Source organism: Zingiber officinale, chromosome 5A, assembly GCF_018446385.1.
Source record: "Zingiber officinale cultivar Zhangliang chromosome 5A, Zo_v1.1, whole genome shotgun sequence".
NCBI classification, from domain to species: Eukaryota; Viridiplantae; Streptophyta; class Magnoliopsida; order Zingiberales; family Zingiberaceae; genus Zingiber; species Zingiber officinale.
In genome coordinates, this window is record NC_055994.1 from 54,025,535 (window position 1) to 54,032,812 (window position 7,278).

The window sequence follows — 7,278 nt, forward strand, 5'->3', positions numbered from 1 at the left end:
TTAAGAGTTCGAGAAGGGTTTGTTTTTTATTTTTAGGCTATTCAACCCCCTTTCTAGCCTGCTGCCACGGTCCAACAAGTGGTATTAGAGCCGAGGCGCTTTAGGAGGACTAACCACCAATCGAAGCAAAGATAATGGCTAGACCAAGCATCTACCCGCCGAAATTCGAAAGAGATTTTGCTACCTAGAAAAACTGAATGTAGGTATTCTTTACAAATGATTTTGAATTAATTTTAATAATGGAATTTGGCTTTGTAGCTCTAGAGGGCAAATAAAAATATCAATGTATGAAAAAGGAATAGGTCGACTATGTAGCGGATGACAAAGCAGAATACCATCTGCTAAGCGTTCTTCCACCACAAGAAGTCAACCGGATCGGAAACTACGACTTGGTAAAGGAACTTTGGGAGAAATTCCTTGAGCTGCACGAAGGAACGTCCGAAGCCAAGCTCGCTAGACAGGATCTACTTCGCAATCAGCTCACCAGCCTGCGACTTGGGGAAGACGAGACAGTTGTGCATCTGCACTCGAGAATCAAAGAGATCATCACCGGACTGTCGAATCTCGGAGAAAAGGTAATTAACCGAGATTTGCTAAGGTACGCTTTAAATTCTTTTCCGAGAAATTCAAAATGAGCATCACTAGTAGATGCCTTTTACATTTCGAAAGATTTAAAAAAAATTACACTAGAAGAATTTTTCTCGACATTTGAAGTGCACGAATCAAGATGTGCAGGTACGAAGGAGCCCAAGAACAACGTCGCCCTCAAAGCATCGAGAGATGAACCTCAGTCGGAATCTTCTCTCGACAACGAGGAAATGGTAATGATGGTAAGATAGTTTAAGAAGCTTTGTAAATCTAGAACTACTAACCATCCGCTGCTACCACTGCGATGAAGAAGGGCACGTCAAGGACAACTGCCCCAAGTTGAGGAACAAGGACAAGGATAAAGGTAAGAAGCCTGTCCAAAAGTGTTTAATTAACTTTCTGATAAAAACATTAAGATTAAAATTTAATAATGCTTTGAAAAGTTTTTTTAAACATTTTTTCTGCTTAAAATATTTACTTAGAAATTTTTTTTAAAAAATTTTTTGCAAAATTTCTTAAATAAGGATTTTTTTTACTTAGATTTTTTTTTTTGCGTAAAACTTTTACATAAAAGTTAAAAGTTTTTCTAAAATTTTTGCTTAAAACCTTTACTTAGAAAAATTTTCAAAAATTTTTTTTGTAAAATTTCTTAAGTCAGATTTTTTTTAGAATTTTTTAAAAATCTTCTTAACTAAACCTTTACTTAGAAATTATTTAACTTAGAATATTTTTTTGCTGAAAATTATTGCTTAAGAAATTCTCTAACTTAGAAGTTATTCAACTTAGAGATTTTGTTAAGAAAGTTAGAAATTTTTTTTATTACCCTTAGATTGTTTTCGGAACCCCACTTTTTTTGTGATCAAAGGGGGAGAAAGAAAAGTATAAGTCTAGGGGGAGGTAGACCAAAAATGTAAATTTTCTATCTTTTTACACTTTATTGCAAAAATAGTTAGTTTATTTTTTATGTCTACTTACCCTAACTTAACTTGGGTTGCTCACATCAAAAAGGGGGAGGTTGTCGGAACCCCAAGGTTGTTTTGGTGTTAACAACAAGTTAAGTTAGGTCCTGTGTGTTTTTAACATTGTGTCTAAGTGTGCAGGAGCTTAGGAACACAGGTAGTCGAGTGGAAGACGCAGCTAGCGAGAAGGATGACACGTGGTGCGTCCGTGGGATGAGGCGTTGCGGAAGAGCACACCAGTGGACGAGAAGGAAGCATGTGGTGGTTCCGAGGGACGAGAAGCCGGAGCGGAAGACTGCTCGAGGAGCAAGAGACGCAGCTAGCGAGAAGGTTGGAATGGGGTGTGACCGAGGGACGAAGACTGCGGATGAGTACGCTGACAGACGAGAAGGAAGCACGCGGCGATTCCGAGGGACGAGAAGCTGGAGCGGAAGCCTGCTCGAGAAGACCGGATGTTGGGTTTGGGTGAGCCCTATTCCGGATGGTAGAGATCACCTAAGCGAGCGGAAGACTCGGTCTGAGGCAAGCGGAGCCGGAGCAGAAGACCCAGGCTGGAAAAAGTCAACCAGGTTGACTTTTCCTTCGGGGCGCCCGAACTGTCCGAGGTGCCTGGAACAGTCCGGGGCGCCTGGAACTGTCCGGGGCGCCCGGACCCCTCCGGGGCACACGGAACCCTTCCGGGTGCCCGGAGTTGACTTTTTGATCAGATCACGTCAAACCTGATCTGAACGTTGGAGGATAATATTTTATCCCACCAGGGAGCCCAGAATCCCTTCGGGGCGCCCCGACCAAGGCTATATATACAACCTTGGTCCAGAAGCTTTTAAATCAACTCAAGCAATTCATTCTTTCTATACTTGTACGCTTTCTCTGTAGTTAAGCCTCTGTTTTCTACGCTTCATCATTGTAAGAGGCTTCTCTGCTTGAAGGAGTTTTTAGTACGATCATTTTTCTTGGATTAACAACCTCCCCGGTTGTAACCAAGTCAAATCTGGTGTCTCATCTTTTCTGATTTACTTTCTGTTTAGCTAATTTATGCAAGTGTTAGTTTAAGAGTTCGGGAAGGGTTTGCTTTTTATTTTCAGGCCATTCAAACCCCCTTCTAGCCGGTCGCCGCGGTTCAACAGGATGAACAGTACCTGAGGTGCCCTCCATGGAGCTTGGAGGCGCCTCGGGGTCACATGCAGAGATGGCCTCGCAGCAAGGCGCGAGGGCACCTCTATAGAGCTTGGAGGCACCCTGGACACTGGCGCGAGGGCGCCCTCCATGCATGTTGGAGGCGCCCTCAGGCAGATAAGCAACGACTAGTTCGAAGCTCATCCACGCTGCAGTTTCGGTGGGATTGAGGGCACCCTCCATGGTGTTGGAGGAGCCCTCCACGGGCTACTTAAGCCCAATTCAAGCAGGATCCAAAGAACAATGAAAACTGACAATTCTTCTTTCATGTGCTTCTCAAAGATTGATTCTACAAAGCTGTAACTCGACACCGACGACCTGAAGATTCAAACTCTCTATTTTTTATTGTCGGTATAATTTCCATTTTGATTTATATTGTAAATCAAAATTGTATATTTCCAAGCTTATTGTGATTGCCCAATGTAAATGCTCAATGAGTGTGGGCCTTGGAGTAGGAATCGTCGCAGGCTTCGAACCAAGTAAAATCGTTGGTGTTCGTGTGTTTGCAATTGTTTTATTTATTTTTGCTGCATATTTTACTCGATAGTTTATGAAATGAAAGTGATAGCCACGAGTGCTATTCAGCCACCCTCTCTAGCGCTTTCGATTCTACAATTGGTATCAGAGTGAGTTCGCTTTGAATTGGTGAAACCACCATTCAAGCAATCTTTCGTGGTAATTTTTTTTTAATTTTTCGGAGTCTATCAGAATCAGTATAATTGCCACCTTTCGATCTATTTTCATCACAATCAAAATTTTTGCTCGAAGTTGGTTCAACACCACTCAAGTTCGCGTATTTATTTTTTAATCCCGCACTACTAATTCAAGACCAAGTCATGGAACAAAGTTTCTTGTTTTTGTTTGTGCGAGATTTTCTTCCTCAATAGCCCATCAATAAGGCTATAGCACAACCCGCCTACCTCTTTTCTCCGGCGAGGACTTTGGCTACTGGAAGAGATGGATGGAATACCACCTCAAGACACAAGTCGAGATGTGGATAATTATCTAAACTGGACTCGAGCTTCCACGAGACGACACTGGAAAATCAGTCTCATGTGTGAACTGGGACACCAGCTTAATGAAGAAGATTGAAGCTGACGCCAAAGCAACCTGCATGCTACAATGCGGGCTGGCAAAAGAAGAACTGGACAGAGTTGGCCCTTTCTCAAGCGCGAAAGAACTACGGGAAAAATTGATCGAGCTGCACGAAGACACCTCCGATAAAAAAGTAAGTAAGCACGATTTAATTTTGAATAAATTATATAACATAAAAATACAGGAAGGTGAGACGGCTAGTCAACTTCACATGCGGATTTAAGATCTATTGAATGGACTCCACGTGATTGGATAGAAGGTGGAGAATCGGGATAATTAGGTACGCACTCAACGCTTTTCCGAGGAATACATTGTGGGCATCAATAGTAGACACCTACAAGGTATCTAAGGATTTGTCTTTAATTAAACTAGATGAGTTATTTTCCAAATTTGAATTGCATGAACAGGCTAATCACGTTCAACCGGGAAATGTATTGTGTTGATTGCAGGTACAAGCAAGGTAAAGGAGGCTAGAAAGAAGCATCAGATTGAACCCGAGTTTAAAGAAGAACCGGAGTCAAACGATGACGACGACAAAATAGCAAGCGAACTCATCAACCATGTACGCAGACGCTACAAAAAGAAGAAGGGATTCACAAAGAAGGACATCAAAAAGGTGATTCAATCCAAGAAAGTACAAACAAGTCCAAAGGTGAAGTTCAAAGTAGCCTGCTATGGCTGCAATCAGAAGGGTCATGTCAAAGCCAATTGTCCAAACCAAAAGGAAGCAAAGAAGCAGAGGAAGAAGAAAGCACTACAAGCAACTTGGGATGAGTCATCGTCAGAAGATTCCGATGAAGAGCTCGGGCAGACGAGCTTCCTTACACTGACAGCCTGGGAACAAATTGACGAATCAGAGACCGAGAGCGAATCAGAAATAGAGTCTGAGAGAAGCCATTAATCCGTATCCATTTCCAAAGGGCCTAAACCCACTATAAGTATTTCTCAAGTCCAAGTCCAGGTCAAATCACTTCAAAAGGAGGTAACAACCCTTATAGAAGTCACTAACCCTAGCTCCTTGATTGACCTCATTCAGACTAGAACTTCAACTCAAGTCCAAAAGCTTGAGGAAGATAATTCTAGCCTAAAAAATCAACTCAAGGAACTAAAGGATATGTTGGAACAGTTCACCTTGGGTTCCAAGGATCTTGATATGATTCTTGGAAAATAGCGAGCTTTTTACAACCGATCCGGACTTGGATTTAAGGCTAAAATGAAATACAAGTCTTATTTATCCCTTGTAAGTAGAGCAAATAGAAAAATAGTCCAAGCATGGGTCCCCAAGTCAAACTTGGTTAATCAAGTTGGATTTGGACAATATTGGGTCCCCAAGGATCAAGTCTACTACCTTGATAGACCTTATCGAGGCTATGATCTAGGGGGAGCCAATACAAAGACTATTTTTATTAATAAATAGATTTGTTTGATGATTGTCTATACTGCTTTTATTATACATGCTTAGATTATGCTAGATAAGGACCTAGGCATGATTTACACTTGATTAGTTAGAGGTTTTAAAAGAAAATTTAAATATCCAATTTCTTTGAAAGACTTTGTCTAGAAGTGGTAAATGATCTCATACCCAAGAAAGCCTAGTACCTCGCCACAGCCTGGAAGTCAATCGTTGAAAAAAAAATATTTAATTAACTAATTGAAAACCTGAGTCTAACTCAAATGTAAATTAATCCTTAGATAATAACCTAAATCAAAGATGAAATTAACCATCTCACAAAAACCTATAAGGTTCCCTGATTGATAACTTAGAAAAGGGTGAGATTGACTTAGGTAAATTTAGATCTAACCAATTAAATTAATTAATCTAATTAATCTAATTGATTAAATTAATCTCAATTAATTAACCTAATCAATTAATAAATCTAATTAATAAAACTAATTAAATTAATCTCAATTAATTAGACTAATCAATTAATAAATCTAATAAATCTAATTAATAAAACTGATCAAATTAATCTCAATTAACCCAATTAACTTAAAATTAATATTACCTAATCTAAATTAACCCAACCAATTCATAACTTAAACCTAAATATGATTAACTCAATTAAACACAAAATCATCTCACAATCACCCATAGGAATACCATGTTTGATAATCTAGACTATGTGAGATAGAATATTGAGGGGTTAATTTCGGTCAAACTATCTTTTGATCTAACAAATTGAACAAAATCAAATACATTATATGTAGGAGCATAAAGATTTGGATCAATGGTTGTTAGATAGTAGATGCTCCAGACACATGACTGGAGACAGATTGAAATTTACTAAGCTGAAATTTAAGAACCTAGGGTCAGTTGCATTCGACAATGATGGAACACTTAAGGTAATCGGAACAGATAATATCTAAATAAGTTTCAATTTCTATATTCGAAAAGTATTATTGGTTGATCAACTGAATTTTAACTTACTTAGTATTAGTCAATTATGTGACTCAGGGTACTCAGTCACATTTTCAAAAACTGGTTGCTTAATTAAAAATGTTGAAAACCCTAAAATTACACTTAAGGGAATTAGGAAAAAGAACATCTATATAATTGACCTACCAACCTCCTCACTAAAGTGTCTATTGACACAACAAGAGGAAACTAAGTGCTGGTTGCTATTCGGAATATCGTACCAGTTCCCCTGTACAAAAATTTTGTACAGTCCTGAACCTTTCCTAACAACCTATTGTGTTCTTTAGAAATTAAATTAGGAATCACAAACGGAACTTAACATTATTGATTCCAAATTTAACTTATCTGTTTTTAGAGGTTTAGACTTGGATCACAAACGATACTTAACATTATTGATCCAAATCCACCCATGTTACAAATTCAATTAAATATTAATTTCAGAGATTGGCTTCCAAGTTAAACATAGCGAGGCACTAGGCCTTCTTGGGTATGGGAGCATCCACCACTTCCTAGACAAAGCCTTTCAACGAAATTTAATATTTAATTTCCTTATAGTAACCCTAGGTTTAACCAAAAGGAACAATTGAATCATAAGATCGAAAAAAAAACAAATGAACACAAACTCGAATCACAAATTCGAAACCTAGAATCATATGCCTCTTGTGTTTGGTATTTCAAAAATTCATACAAAGAAAAATTAGTATGATGCGGAATAGAATTATTAGTTATACCTTTCTTTGTGAGCAACAACCTCTTGATCTTATATCATATTCCTCTTCTTATCTAGGATGTTGTGTGGGCAACGATCTACCGAGATGAGAACCACCAAGACACCTTCCTTCTTGCAAGTTTCAGCCACTAACCTTCAAGCTCTAAGGGATGCAAGAGCAAAGCCTCCTTTCTCTCCTTCTTCTCCTTGCAAAATCCGGCCACCACAAGAGCTCCAAGAGAGGGTGCCACTGGCCACTAAAGAAGAAGAGAAAAGGAGAAGAGAATAGGGCCGGCCACACCAAGGAAGAGAAGAGAAAAATACTAGATGATATG